Raw genomic sequence first — 15,467 nt, 5'->3', positions numbered from 1 at the left:
TCGACGTGCTGCATCATTTCCAGCAGATTGACTGCGTTGCCTTGCTGGTCGACACCCATCGAGAAGCCCGACACATTCCGGGAGCTCGTTGCTCGGCCGAACGAATACATTTCGTGCCATCCAACATCAGAGGCGTTCACCACTGGCGATCACACCCGAAACACCAGTAGCACAACAGTTCAACACTCCGAGCGCAGGGCAATTCCCGCCTCGGAGCTTGCAAAGCCGCCACACTACACTCCTCGTCAGATGACTGATCTGAAAGTACTGACGAGCTATCTTTCAAGACAATTTGGCAGCAGTGCTGTGCTGCAGAAAATCCTCGATCACCACTTGCAGACGATGAACGGCACGAAGACCACTCATAAGCGTACAAGTTCTTTCCTTCCTCCAAGTACTCCATGGCCGCCGCCATTGCTGGGTTATCATAAACGCGCAGACCAATGATTTCTTACCATGGGAAGAAAGGGTTTGAAATAAGAAAGCAGTTAGCGCCGTCACGCGGCTGCACGCTTCTGCCCCCATTAGAGATTGTCTCAAGCGTCCTTTATTTCATACGCGCTCATAATTTGCCTTTCTATTGCGTTTAAAAAGCCATACAAGGTGTATATAAAGTTATCCTTTTACTTTTAATAACAAGCTAAGAAACTAAGGTAGGCTAACGGCTGCATAAATCAGCTTGCCTGTCGCCATAGTCTCATTAGCATAATTCGGGTACCTCGCCACTCGGCGAAATTATGGCGGCCAAACGTCAGCATTTTCGGTAATGGCGGTACATCAGTTACGTCATGACGCGTCAATTTGACGTAATCTAAATATGCTTGCGTATCACGCGTTTCACGTGACATACCTCCAGCCAATCAAATTTGAGCATCCGCTCCTCCCAGTATGCCATTATTTTCATCACATTGGTTAATCGAGCGTAAGTGTTCTCCAAACCACCGTCAGTAACTTTGTTTCCACTCCAAAATCATTCGTATTTGTCATCCAGGCAAGAAGGATAGCTCCGGTTGAAATTAGTTTTCACGGCTACGTCATTTTGACGTAAACGCTAAAAGTGCTTGCCTCAACTGATGGTTTCGCGCCACAAGTTTGAAGCACGTGACTCTTTTCAGAGCCAATCAGAAAGACAATATGGCGCCGCTAGGGGAAGGCGAATATCGAGGATCGGGCCCCGGGCGCGCATCGAAGCACCCTAGAGGTTGGATGGATGGAATATAGGAGCGTCCCCTTTGAAACGGGGTGGTAGCAGTAGCTATCATGCTTATTTTTTTCCTTATATCTTAATTATTGATTTAGAATGGTTAACTAAACCATCATTCTATTTATTAAATTTTGTTCCTACATTACTAACATTATGTCACTTCTCTGCTTTTAAGCCACCAATCTTTCAGTCGTTTTTTGCTAGTTTCCACCGCCGGTTTATTCACCCGACCACTGTTATCTCTAAACCCCAGAGCTTCAGGAACAGTGATTGCGCCTGCACCAATTTCCGGATGGATACCATTACATTCGAGTATAATATGGTCAATTGTTTCACTGGAGTTTCCACATACAGCACATGCGTAATCTCCATTGTTAAATTTCTTTTTGTAGCTGCGTGTTCTAAGGCACCCTGATCTAGCTTCAAAACGTAGGGCACTGTCTCTTGAGTTATCAAAGAAATCTTCCTTCCTGATCTGCATTTTCCACTTTCGGCATAATTCCACACTCTGTTTCTTTTCCATCAAATTTATCCAATTTTTACCTTCTGTGTTTTTAACCTGTTGCTTAATGCTCTTTATTTCTCCGTCCTTGTTACTAGCATACTTACTAGTTAGTTTCCTAGTTCTAGAGGGTTTAGTTTCCCGGCGCCCCCTGCGAACTGTGAGGCAAAACAAACACGTGACGTTGCTCGTGACGTCACAGTGACGTACTTTTGGCGGGGAATTTGCCTTCTTACTTATGAACGAAAAACAAGGTCAACGATGCTCGGATAAGGCAGAAAAATGGACACCGTAACTGTTCAGCCAACTTTACTTGACATGGATTTCTACTGTCGAGTTTTACGTTAACTGAAATGTTACGGCATCTTTAACCACCTTATCATATCATCGTTCTGCCTCCGTCGTCGTTAGCCTAGTCTTTCGTCGCGCGTCATGTAAACGCATTCTGGGGCTTATTTCTCCGGGAACGTTTATGAACAAGGGCCTTCAAGTGAATTCGGCAAGCACATGAATAGAATCACATGGCTTGAGGCATTTCACTAAGGGCATAAATGAGTGAAGCTGTGCTGCATAGAAAGCCAGGCTTTTTTAATTCACGATTACTTACATAGACGATTCACGACAATGAAATCTTTAAGTGTAGGAAAGCGACCACCGCTCATTTGTCTTCATGAAATCCTTGTGATAACAAAATGATCTGAGCGTAGGTCTCCAAACGAGACGCGGTGAGATTATAAAAGGGTAAAAGATCTTGCTAACAAACAAAGTACATATCAGTGTCAAAGAACAAAAAACAAAGGAACAGAATAACTAACGCTAGCGCTAGAACGCCAACCTGTAAGAGCTTAGTAAGCAATTCAAATTGGGATTGCTAGTATTTAGAAGTTAATACGTCTGAGAAGTGAAAATATCTACGATATAGCTTCGCTCCAATAAATATCGCCCTGTTCACGATTCCATTATTTTACTCGCGCTTCATTTGCCACTGAGAGGACTCAATGTGAGGTTACAAATTTACAACTTAAGCATTTAACATGTTCATGAGAAAGATCCCATTGACAATAGGAACATCACTGTGATAACAGCTAAATCACGTTCAGCGAACGTTGGTGCGGTAATACGATGCAGTAAGCAAAGCACGCAGCAAAGGGAGCGGAACGGAAGACTTTGAGCAATGCGACACGCGTCTTGGGGGCAATAAAATCCCACCTTCACCGTTCAATTAAATCATGCAGTGATACGCCGCTCATGCAGACGTGTATCCGTAGAACAAGCCACCACTTTTGCGACGTGCCTGGGAGGCCGAGCCGAGCCGCCGAGCTGTGACGCAGCATTGTCCCATCGTCGGGAAATGCGCACATGCAGCGGCAATCAGTTTCTCATCGAGCACACACAGTCTTCGCCTTGCTGTAACTCTACCACAACCAGCAGAATGAAGTACTGACTGTTGGATACAGATAACGCACTCTGTACGCAGCACGCAACGATGAACGTTGAACCGGGGCCGATGACGCACCCATTCCGCGGATGAAAAAAGCTTTGGTCTGAGCCATTTCTGAGCTTTGGCCAACTACGCAACGGATAATAAATGGCCGAGAGAGGCCGTTAGAAACAAGTTAAAATATTAATATAAATGTGACACGTTTTTTCTTACGCAAGAAACAACAACTGCATTCATTCCTGAGCGCGAATATTATGTTTACTTTCTACTTCTTTGGAGTTCTGGCAGATTTCATTTTCTGTACGCTAGTAATTTGCCTCACAGTTCGCAGGAGCCCTCATCCTCGAGTTGATGCCGCTGGCAGTAGGCAGCTGCACGCATTTCCTTCCAAGTTGCGCGACCAGTTGTACATAGACCTTGGCGGTTTTGCGATGGGTAGTTTCGCGTGGTGTCGCGTTTAACAGGTCAACCGCAAGGTGAGAAATGTTTCATTCTTGTCAAACTGCGAGGCATTTCGGGCAGTTTAGCTCAGCACGGCGGTCAGCGCGTATGAAGGGCAAGTCAACATGGCGTGCTCGTCGGCCGCGGTTTTGCGAACGGCTAGTTTTGCGTGGTGTCGCGTTGCATTTAACGGGACAACGTTAAAGTGAGAAGTGTTTTATTATGCTGCAAGCTTCATTGCTTCAGCTGTTCAGTGCTCTTGAGGAATATTGTTAGTTTAGTGGCTGTTATTTCACTCGCTGTAGAAATGCATTTTCAGATAGGTTCCGTTAGCCTGCATTTCCTGACCTCTACGTTGCAAGAGTAGCTGTTGTATCAATTTTACGAATTACAGCTTTTCTGTTTTGGACCATAACTGCTGCTCACCAAGTCTTCAGTACGCACCCACATGCACAGATGTGTGCGCGGTTCAGTGGTCTTACATTTCATTGCAACCTTCTGCATCATGTTCGTTCCTTTTCCAACAGGACCCACGGACTGCAGCCGAAGCACGGCAGATGCGACGACTGAATGTTGTGTCCTTCCCCCAAGCGTCAGTACTCCTCTATGCCCTGAACAATACAAGTTACCCTTGCTAAGGTAGCCGTGACTGGGACTGTGTAGTTTATGTATAATGCCTGTTTTGTTACATATCATTTGACATAATTCGGAAATCAACGTTATGCTATTTTTTGTCTCTACCTTAGTGCTGTTTCTCGCCTTGTGTTTTTTTTTATTTTTCTGTACTGGGCACATCGCCTAATGTGTGCCAAGTTTTGTCAATGCATCCGTCTGCATCTGTTGCATCTGTTACGTGTTTTATATGCAGCAAAATAAATGCTCAATTCACAAAGCACTTGGCATCTTTTCTGCAATACTGTTTTGCAAAAGCTGTGGCGCAGCTACGTTGATGGCCAGTTTATAGAACTGTTGTTATGTTGTTATGCATGCTGAAATTAAATAGAAACACTAGCAGACCATGTAAAACCAAAATAATGCGCCAAAAGGGCAGGGAAGGGCGCAGCGCATGCTAGCATTCAAATCGCGCGCCTTTCAACAAGACCGGAAGTAGTTGCCGCCCTATGGGGTGTCCGCTCTTTACCAATCCCTTTCTCTATGATATAACAGCGACGGGGCAAGCAGTGGAGTTGGGCACAACGCCGCGTCAGGCATGCATCACTTACCTGTCCTGATTACGCAGGTTAGTTACATGAAAGGTGCTACTTGTCCTACGAGCTCTAATTACTGTCTACTTGCGGTGTCGTGCCTAACAGAGCTCCGCGTTAAGGTGAAGCACTTGATACTGTCAGTGTCGCGATGTTGTTCCTTTGCCCTGTCTCTGCTGCTCCTACTTGCTGATGATATGGAGCCAAACCCTGGACCTCCTCCTGAGCAAATAACTCAAGAGGTATTGCTTGCATCAGTGCTGGAAACAGTGCAAAGTATTGAGTCCGGTCAAACAGCGATACTTAATGAACTGAAGGGTGTCAGGGAAAAGAGGATGCAACAGATGTTACAATAAAACAGCTCACCGACAGAGTTACAGCACTTGAAGCCACAACAGAATGTTGTAGAAATTCTGGTGCCAGCATTCCTGACCCTGCTTTGCACGAAATCACTGTAAAGCTAGCTGAAGTTACCGCGAGATGCAATGACGCAGAGAACAGGCTTCGGCGCTCGAACTTGCTATTTTTTGGACTTCAGGATGAGGAGAATGAGAGCTGGGATAATTCCGAGCAAAAAATAGTTACCTTCTGCTCAGAAAAACTGGGAATCACGGTTACGGACGCCCAGCTTGAACGTGTCCATCGGGTGGGAAAGTTCGACGTCGAGAAGAATAGGCCCATCATCGCAAAAGTCTTACTTTTTAAAGATAAGCAACAAATTCTTTCGTCTGCGCACAAGCTGAAAATTTTTCTTGGTCAACCAGGATTGCTAAGAAGAAATTGCTTGAGTTCGCCAAACAGCAGATTAAGAAGGGAAAGCTGGTTGCTGATAAAATGCGCATTGACAAGAGAGCAAGAAGTGTTTTCGTGCTAAGGTGGCTTCATCGCTCCTCTGAAAATTCTTGCCGCCCTTGTAAGCAACTGTCATGTCTCCAGAGAAGTGGATCCTCTACATCCGAGGAAGCTCCAGACCTCCTCTCGGCGACAGGTTGCGAGACCTCCAGCGCATGCTACCCATGCATGATTGCCGCTCAGGTCGGCACGGAGACCAGGCGTAGTGTTGCCGCTACCACGCTGGCAAAGGTAGCTTCGCCGGAGTTTCTCGCTGCAACTCCTGCCCTGCCGTCGACATCTCAACCTGACCATCGGCCTCAGGTCCAGCTTGGTGCTCCCGGTTCTTCAGCATCAGCGCCCATTCAGCCTTCCCAAAATGCACAACATGAACTGTTCTCTGGGCGGGGCACGGCTATGACCACTCAGTTAACACGCCTAGATGGACATCCAACAGTGCAACATGAGGAGACGTGCTCTCTAATGGACATATCGGCACCACCATCCGTGTCAACGAGCACCCGCGCCCCTCACAAGCGTTATTCGGAAGATAATCAACCGAATTCTGCGTCGGCAAGTGGTGGCTATCAAGAGCGCTCCTGTTTAACTATCGTAAACCAGGTTGCACCTACACCGGGATCGCCATCTTATGAAGTGGCAATTAAATTTCTAGCCAACAAAAGCCTGACCGATATACCAAACAGGATCATTCAGGCCAACATGGACGCGTGTCTCGGAACCAGAGGTTTTCGGGGCTTCACGGCAAGGAAGAAGTCAAACACTATAGCTATGTGGCTCCCGACCCTTACTGCGGTGGAACGTATCCAAACGCTTAGTAGTATTTCAGTCACAAGAGAGATCTCAGTGCCTGTGCAAGTGTATCTAGTTGAAGGCTCCGATTTGCAGCGTTGCGTCGTTTACAACTTCGACATAAACGAAGATCAAACCACCCTTCAACGTGAGCTGTACTGCCCAACGCACCGAGTCATACAGGCCCGACACATAGGAAAGGGGCGTACCTGCGTGATTACATTGTAAGGCCCTCCGACACTCCCAGCCTGTCTGTACTACTACGGCTGCATATTAAGGCCACGGCCGTATAAACCGAGTGTGGTTTACTGTTACAACTGCTTCCGGCCAGGGCACATGCGCAAACCTTGCTCTTTTGCTACTGCCGATGAAGGTGCGTCTGAAGGAAAAGTTACGTACCGATGCGGCCTCTGCAAATCGGACGACCACGAGATAACATCTCCAAGTTGTCCGACAAAGCAAATGGCAACGCAGAAGGCTCCTCTTCAGAACACTAAGTATTTGGCCAATAGGAGACTGGTGTCAACCAGTGCAGACATCCAATCGCTTTGCAGCTCTCCAGTGGGATGCTGACGAGTGGCCAGAGCATCCTGATCCCGCTTCGAATGCACCTCCAGCTAAGACAAAGTCTAACGATACGGTGCTGAAGAAACGCCGTCGACAACAGCCAATACAGCAGCGTACTGGTCTACCAGACGACGATATGGCAGTAGTAGATGAGCAAATCAATCGTCTCTTAGCAGAGGACTCTAAGATCCGACAACACCGCGAAATGCTTGCTCGACGTCGGCGAGCTGCAGAAGTAAATGCCAAATCCAGCAATTCCCCAGCACCGCCGCCTTCATCCCGCGCAACAGGGCCATTTGCTGCCTCTTCCCAGTGTACCACAACACCCAATGATAACTCTGCAACATCGCTGCTCCACTATATGGCAACCAGTTGTCCAACCTGACATCTGTGATACTGCAGCGCTTGGACTAGCACACGAAAACGGTGAAATCCGGTCGTCCTGGTGTATTACAGAGGAACTGTAGAGGCATTTCCACGCCGAGCTAAAGACCCGACTGCGATTTAACAAGCTTCGGGTGTGGGCTATGTTACTTCAGGAAACGAACGCCTTGCCATCAATTCCGGGCTTCAGCGGCTAAGTGTCTCCTTCAATGACCGACCGTAGCGTGCAGACTGCTTCTCCCCCGGGAAAGGCGGCGGTATATGTTGAAACGCGTATTCCTCATGTGCGCCTTTCTCTCGAAAACTGCTGCACATCATACCAAGAGGTAGTAGCAGTTAAAGCGAAATTTCTGAAAGGAACCGTTGTTCTTGTTTCATATTACGTTCGACCAGCTGGAGGCGCCCCTTCCCGTATTAATCTTGGCTAGTTATTAAGTGCTCGTTGGCAATACCCCGGGTGTCCAATTTTGGTCGGAGGTTACTCTAACGCCCCTCACCCAGATTGGGGGTGTCCGACTGCAAACCCTCGTAGTAGGCGTGTGCGGGACACCTTCACTGATGCCCTGTTTGTTCTGCTTAATCACTCTGGGACAGCAACACGGCCTGTGCGTCACATACGTATTGTGCTGCCTATGCTCCAGACTTGACGTGGTGGTTGGGTGCGGGAACTCCCTCATGGCACATGGAGCCAGACTGCTGGGGAAGTGATCACTACCCTATCATATCATCGGTCTCCATCCCTCCCGTCTCCGCCCTTTACGCCGCAAATGTTCTATGATCAGCTGGGACAGCTTTCGCTCATGTCTCGACAGTATGTCTTTAGATTCGCTGTCACTCTTTGTTGACCGTATACAAAGAGAAGTAAACAGCGCTATGACTACTACCTGGATTGATGTAGGTCGACCTGCACCAGATCTTGGCCTGCTTAATTTGTGGACAGCCCGCTGTCAAGCTGAGCTGGCTGCTACGCGAGACCCTACTTCGGGGCAGGCACGTACACGACTGAATTATCTCACTACGAAGGCTCGGAGATATGAGCACGATCTCTCGCGACGCCAATGACATGCATGGTGTGAACAATTTTCTGATAAATAATCGAATGCCTCACTTTGGCGAACGTTTCGTGCAATGGAAAACGGTCGTCGTTCTAATGACGCAGCAGGAACAGCATGCTTTGCGGCTAATCTGTCGCCGGGGGATTTCGCCAAAGAAGCTACTCGAAAATTTTTCCGAAAATACGATATACTGCCTCCTTCAGCTGCAAATCTTAATTTGACAGGTATCCCTGCAGACGCATGGAAACTACCATCTGCTGCCGACGCAGATGGAATTGCGAGCCCCTTTTCTATATCTGAGCTGCTGGCTGCAATTGACGATGCGGAACGGAAAACAGCGCCCGGTCTAGACAAAATTCAGTATGAGGTTTACAAGAACCTCACCACTTCTGCACTTCTTCAACTACTAGACACCATAAACAAAGTGTGGCTTGATGGTGTCGTACCCGAGAGCTGGAAAACCGCTGCCGTGATCCCTATTCCCAAACCTGGGAAGCCTCCAACAGATCTCGCCAAATTACGACCAATCTCCTTAAAATCACCGCTTTGCAAGCTTGCAGAGAAAATGCTAGCCACACGGCTTTCTTGGTGGCTTGAACAGCGCGGTTTTTATCACCCTGCTCAAATTGGATTTCGTCCATACATAGGTACAGAGGACGGGTTGGCTGTCTTGGCATCAGCAGTTCTATCATCTACCCGCAGCCGCAATGTACGTACCATATTAGCAATGGAAGTTGAAAAGGCATATGAAAACATCAGTCATGCTTCAATCCTGAATGCCATTGACATGCTTCATCTCCCTCCGAGAGTACGCACTTTTGTCACATCATTTTTGGACGGAAGAAAATTTGCAGTACGCCTCAGTGGTGACACAGTTGGTTCATTCGTTTCAATACGTGGCGTGCCCCAGGGATCAGTATTGGGTCCGACGTTGATGAATATTACTTTCATCCCATTGGCGTGGCGCTTACATGATATCCCTGAAATCAAGTTTTTGCAATACGCAGATGATATCACGCTATGGAGCAGTCACCATGATCTTCTCACTCAAGAGACCGCCCTTCAGTCGGCATTAGACGTAACCTCTGATTACGCATCCTCCTTTGGCCTTCAACATTCTGTGTGTAACACTTCATACAAGTCAGTCGCCAACCGCTGGGGACGCCGTAAACTTACCTAATTCCAATTCGTCTCTCTCTATCAGGCACCCCAATACAAGAATGCTCGAGCCTGAAAATTCTGGGCTTAGCAATTCACCAATCAGGATCAGCGACTGCTTGGCTTTCTCAGGCAAAAAAGCAAGCACTTCAAACTATGAGTTTAACCAGAAGAGTTTCACCTAAAACGGGTGGCGCTGGCTCGTCTGTTGCATGCCAGTTAGTGAGGGCGGTTCTGCAGCCACGTATTGTTTATCAGGCACAGTTCCGGCACCTTACAAGAGCACAATGGGACCGCCTTGAAGCCGTAAATCGAGAAGCTATGAGGACCATAACTTGCTTTCCACGACTCACACCGGTCGTAGCGTTACAGGAGAATGCGCAGCTCAACACCATCGATGAACTGGTGCAGCAGCGCCGTGATGCTCGCAGTCTGAAGGTCACTTTGTCACATTCCACGCAAGCACTCATGGTGTATGCAATGTCACGCATTATTCTTCAGCCACCTGCGCCAGTTCTCCCTCCCTGGAAATTCGTACAGTTAGGAGACAACAAGCCAACTGATATCCGCAGACCAACGTCTGCCAACTCGGCATCTTTGCTTCGCCAGAAATTTGAAGAGCAAGATGCTCACCTGCCTCAAGATTCCATAGTAGTGTACGTGGATGGAAGCCTGCAAGGCTGTGAAGCCAGAACAGCAATCTACTGTCCGCGGAGACCTAGCCTGAATCAGACCACTAAGTTTCAGCTTTCAGAACCACTTACGTCTTTCTGCGCTGAGCTCGTGGCAGTTCAGGAGGCACTCTGCTCCGTGGCTTCCATAACCATGCTCCCTACAGCCCACGTTGTCATCCGCACTGACGCACTTCAAGCAGTACGTCTGCTCCGACGTGTCAGCCGCTGTCCTAAACTTTGCCAAGACATCCACCAGCTTGCGGCGCGCGGGATGTGCTGCCTTCCCAAAGTCAAGCTGATTTAGCAACCCGCCTCGTGAACTAAGACGCATCAATCCCACGGCTCCTCGAAGTGGTCGACGCTACACTCCTTTTGTCAAGAAAGGAACACCTCCGGTGCCGCACATGTGCACTTATCCCTCCGTGTGCGATATCCCTTCCCAGCGGTCTCACCCGTGCACAGGAGGCTGCGCTTAGGAGGATCCGGGCTGGTGTTGCCCTTACACCAGCTGTCACTAGGACGTACGTGGTCATACCAACACTTATATCCTCGCCCAGGATGCCCGATCTGTAAAAACGAAGATCTTGAGGCCGACATCCACCACTTGCTGTGGGGCTGCCCAGCACCCAAACCATTACGAATCCGGCACCTGAGCATAGCTGGCATTTCAGCAACGAATCCTGCCTCATATGTCACTTGGACGTAGGGACCTCATCATCGCTCACTTCTGGACTTCATAAAATCAGCCAACCTTTTCACATTAATTTAATCATTTATTCATCATTCATCTCATACCCTAGTGATACCCTGAGGCAATAAATATTGATTTAAAAAAAGAGAAAAGAACATACATGTATGACAGCGCGACTGACCCAGTTGTATTATTCACAAGATAGCTAGGGCCAAGCACACACATTCCGCCATTGCCGAGAGCATCTGTCACTGGTCCACTGTTATCACTTTCTTTCACAAACATCCGAAGCTTGCTCCCAAAGCGCACGGAACTGTGTTCTTTCTTGGATTATGCTGACAGTGATATCGTGGCACTCACCGAAACTTGGCTGCATCCAGATGTAGCGGATGATGAAAGTTTTCCCAATCTCGATAGTTACAATATTTATCGCCGTAATCGTTCCACTAAAAGAGGTGGTGGACACCATCAAGAAAGCATTGCCTTCATTTCTCGTCAATACTGATTCCATCCTTGAAATAGTGTGGGCTGCTTGCACAACATCATCAGAGAAAGTATTGGTTGGTGCTTGCTACCGTCCACCTGATTCTGATCATACCTTCATTTCATAGCTTCATACCAGTATTGCGTCTGCCATCCAAAAATGCCCAGCTGAAATCATTTACCTGGTTGGTGACTTCAATTTGCCTCGGATAGACTGGTCAGGTTTGTCATCCGCAAGCCACACCTCAGTTGAGCTTATCAGCTTCACGTTAGATTTTAATTGTTTTCAAGTTATTAATCAACCAACTCGTGGTTCCAATATTCTAGATCTAGTTTTCTGCAGCGCACCTGAAACGGTTCGCGAAGTGCTATTCCTACATGGTTTTAGCGATCATAAGCTTATACAATTAAAGCTTACTATCCAATTAAAATTTCAAGGTACTTCATCCAGGCAAATTCGTGACTACAGTAGAGCTAATTATAGCGATATGAATATCGCACTTAACGAATTATTTTTTTTTGTAGTCGATAATTATTGCCTCAGGGTATCAGTAGGGTATGAGATGAAGGATAAATAGATGATCAAATGAATGGAAAAAGGTTGGCTGATTTTATGAAGTCCAAAAGTGAGTGATGATGAGGTCCCTGCGTCCAAGTGACGTATGAGGCAGGATTGGTTGCTGAAAGGCCAGCTATGCTCAGGTGCCGGATTTGTGTTGGTTTGAATGCTGGTCAGCCCCACAGCAAGTGGTGGATGTCGGCCTCGACATCTTCGTTTTTACAGATCGGGCATCCTGGGCGAGGATATAAGTGTTGGAAGTGTGACCACGTCCTAGTGACAGCTGGTGTAAGGGCAACACCGACCCGGATCCTCCTAAGCGCAACCTCCTCTGCACGGGTGAGACCGCGGGGAAGGGATATCGCACACGGAGGGATACGTGCACGTGTGCGGCGCCGGAGGTGCTCCTTTCTTGACAAAAGGAGGGTAGCGTCGTCCACGTCGAGGAGCCGTGGGATTGATGCGTCTTGGTTCACGAGGCGGTCTTCTAAATCAGCTTGACTTTGGGAAGGCAGCAGATCCCGTGGGACCCGCTCAATGCGTATTGATTGTGGAATGCGCGCCGCAAGCTGGTGGATGTTTTGGCAAATTTTAGGGCAGCGGCTGACACGTCGGAGCAGACGTACTGCTTGAAGTGCGTCAGCGCGGATGACAACGTGCGCTTTAGGAAGCATGGTTATGGAAGCCACGGAGCAGAGTGCCTCCTGAAATGCCACGAGCTCCGCGCAGAAAGATGTAAGTGGTTCCGAAAGCTCAAGCGTAGTGGTCTGATTCAAGCTAGGTCTCCGTCGACAGTATATTGCCGTTTTGGCTTCACAATCTTGCAGCCTTCCATCAACGTACACTACTATGGAATCTTGAGGCAGGTGAGTATCTTGCTCTTCAAATTTCTGGCTAAGTAACGATGCCGAAACAGAAAAAAAGCGTTTGCACAGAAAAGCTAAGCTTGTGTCCACGCCATTTGCTTGGCAAAAATACAGCCAATGCCTAATATCTTACTGTACTGCTATTCGCGCTTCCAAAAACAAATACTTTTCTCATGACCTGCCTGCTCTCTTAAAATCTAATCCGAAAAAAGTTTTGGCGTGTGATATCTCTCGGCGATACTAGTAACCACGTTACATTGTGCAATACCGACCACACACCTTTTTCGGACAGTTACTGCCCCGTTGAATCCAACAGGTATTTTGCGTCTGTATTCACTAAGGAAGATCTTTCCAACTGCGCGAAAAAAGCACGGACAGAGACAGAAAACACGTACAAACGCACACACAATGAATATATTTGACCTATATTTGACATAATGACCTATTCCTGTTGGTGCTGCCGTGCCCTCGGCTTTGCTGCTTGCTAGAGGTTTTTACATTTTGTCTGAGGAAATTATTATTGTTAGCAGGTGACATTGAATCGAACCCCGGCCCTGACATGACCCTGATTTTGCAACAACTTAATGAAATCGCAGTTGACATAAAGGATATAAAAGAGAACAGATTACTGAATATAGAGAACAAATCAGATGCTCTGTCCAGGCTTGAAAGCCAAGTAACGTTCTGCCAAGAACAGGTTAGTTGTATGAGTACAATTCAAAGGCTTGAAGCAAGGGTTGAGCAGCTTGAGAATTATAGTAGGAGGTCAAATTTGATCATTTATGGCATCCCGGAAACTGAAGAGGAAACAAATGAATCGCTTGAAGAAACCGTAAACAAAGAAAGATCATGATATTTTAGGACTCAACCCTGTCCCTATTGAGCGGATACATAGGTTAGGTAAGCCGGCATTTGACAAAACATGTCATGTAATCATAAAGCTTTTAGACATTAGACATAAAACTGAGATACTCAAGAACGGAAACTAAAGGGAAAAGATTATTCAGTTGGCGAAGACTTTTCAAAGAAAGTTCGGGAACTAAGAAAGAAACTATGGGACAGCGCGAAGCTGATGCGAGATAAAAAAGAACGGGTTTGCTTGGTTTTTTATAAGTTATATATCAATAATATCCCTTACGAATGGGACTGCGAAAAAATTTGAGGGTTCAAAAAAACGACGAGGTCGCCGCAAATCGGCCCGTGACGCGAAGTTGCTCGCAGCTGCGAAACCGCTCACCGAAGAAGTGAGCAGTTCATTTAACTCAGCTTCTTTCTTCACTAACACAGATAGCTTGTTTTGCCATAGTAACACGGGCCAATTTAGTAAAAAATGCTTGAGAATAGTTAACATTAACGCACGCAGCGTTGCAAACAAGAAAGACTCGCTTGAAATTAAACTGCTGCAGTTCGACCCGCACATACCAGTCCTGACGGAAACTTGGTTACGTGGCGACTTAGCAGATGACCTGGTATTTCCTCCTCATTATAAAGTCGTTCGCAAGGATAGGGCCTCAAGGGGTGGCGGCGTAGCCGTTCGCTTAAAAGACTCTGTAGAATGCGACCTCGTATATGACGTTCCTGACCTTGAATGCCTTTGCATGAAAATTTCTTGCTGGGGTCATTCTTTTATCCTATACGCTTGCTACAGGCCACCAGATGCCACACCCGACTATCTTATTAAGCTACAGTATCACCTGTCTTATTTCCGAAATAAGAAAATACTGCTAATAGGTGACTTCAATCTGCCAGATGTGTGCTGGGACCGCTTCCAGGGCGGGGCTAAATCTGGGAGCAGTGCAGACGTTATGTTTGATATCATGCTTACTCATGATTTAGCTCAAATTGTAAATCAACCTACTCGTGTACAAGGTACATCTTCCTCTATACTAGACCTAGTTTTTGCTAGCTGTCAATATTCTATACATACTGTGTCAGTTGAAACAGGCATTTCAGACCATCACCTGGTAAGCGTGTCGATAGATTTAGTTAGGTTGCATTCCCTCAACAAAAAAGTCAGTCACGTGCGATCTTTCAAGGACTATTCTAGGGCTGATGATGCCGCAGTGATTGAACATATTGAAGCTTGTTTATCCAGTTTCGATGAAAATGATGATGTCTGCAAGCTGTGGGAGCGATTCGTTGAAATGTGTCAATACTGTCTAAATACCTTCGTTCCAAATAAATGCAAAAAAGTTCACAGACGCACACCTCGGATGACGCGGAAGATTATTCAACTGAAGCGAAAACTAAAACGATGTAAGAAAAAGAACCGCCAGTTAAGTCAGATTGAAACGCTTAAAAATAATCTTGAACGTGCGGTTCGTGAGTCAAAGAACTTGTACTTTAACTCAACGTTACCCAATTTTGTTAAAAATGACCCAAGTAAATTTTGGAACTTCCTGAGTGATAGTAAGAAACATATCTCAAAAATAACATTGGAGGGAGATACACTGACTGATCCGATTGACATTGCACGTAATTTTAATTCTTTTTTTTTCACAGCGTATTCTCTGAAGCAGGTACACAATGTGTACAAAGAGCGTCATATTTTCCTGTATCGGAGGTGAACTTTGTTAGCCTCCCTGGTCTATTTGCT

The sequence above is a fragment of the Amblyomma maculatum genome, chromosome 1 (genome assembly GCF_055883805.1).
Source record: "Amblyomma maculatum isolate TAMU_Amacu chromosome 1, ASM5588380v1, whole genome shotgun sequence".
NCBI lineage: Eukaryota > Metazoa > Arthropoda > Arachnida > Ixodida > Ixodidae > Amblyomma > Amblyomma maculatum.
Note: the sequence above shows the minus strand (reverse complement) of the source record.